Below are 730 nucleotides of genomic sequence, written 5' to 3' on the forward strand. Positions count from 1 at the left end.
GAGGAGGTAGACTTTTTGTTGACAAAGGAGTTAATTTATTTGGGGTTATTGGTGGTAGATGGTAATATGGGATTCAAAAACCCAATCAGATCAGCCGTCAAATGATGACACAGACGAATGACAGACTGCTGCTCCTGTATTCAGGCTCTCTGTTGGTGCAAACAGAAGGATAGGCAAGTGACTTACTCCAAGGTCCCTGCCATTGATATTAAAATTAGTAAATTAGGATTTATTGACACGTGTATTCAAGTACACAAATACAGTGAAAAGCCAATTAGGGCACCAACTGAAGCACAAAGTACCTCGGTACAATCATAGACACAAAAAGAGGAATAAAGAAGAAATCAATGTTACATGACCTTAGTGATTCATAGTCTGAGTCAGAAATAAGACACAGTTAAAAGGATAAATATTACAATCGGTTAAACATGACCTGGCAGGAGATCAGCACAGGGGTTTCCACATGAGGTCTACCCAGCCTCGCAAGCTGCTGACCACACATGATATACCCCAGGCCAATAAACGTCCCGAGCTGAAAATGTGTTGCTGGAAAAGGGCAGCAGGTCAGGCAGCATCCAAGGAGCACGAGAATCGACGTTTCGGGCATCAGCCCGTCCTCAGGTTCCTGAAGAAGGGCTTATGCCCGTAACGTCGATTCCCCTGCTCCTTGGATGCTGCCTGACCTGCTGCCCTTTTCCAGCAACACATTTTCAGCTCGGGACGTTTATTG

The sequence above is a fragment of the Chiloscyllium plagiosum genome, chromosome 42 (genome assembly GCF_004010195.1).
Source record: "Chiloscyllium plagiosum isolate BGI_BamShark_2017 chromosome 42, ASM401019v2, whole genome shotgun sequence".
NCBI lineage: Eukaryota > Metazoa > Chordata > Chondrichthyes > Orectolobiformes > Hemiscylliidae > Chiloscyllium > Chiloscyllium plagiosum.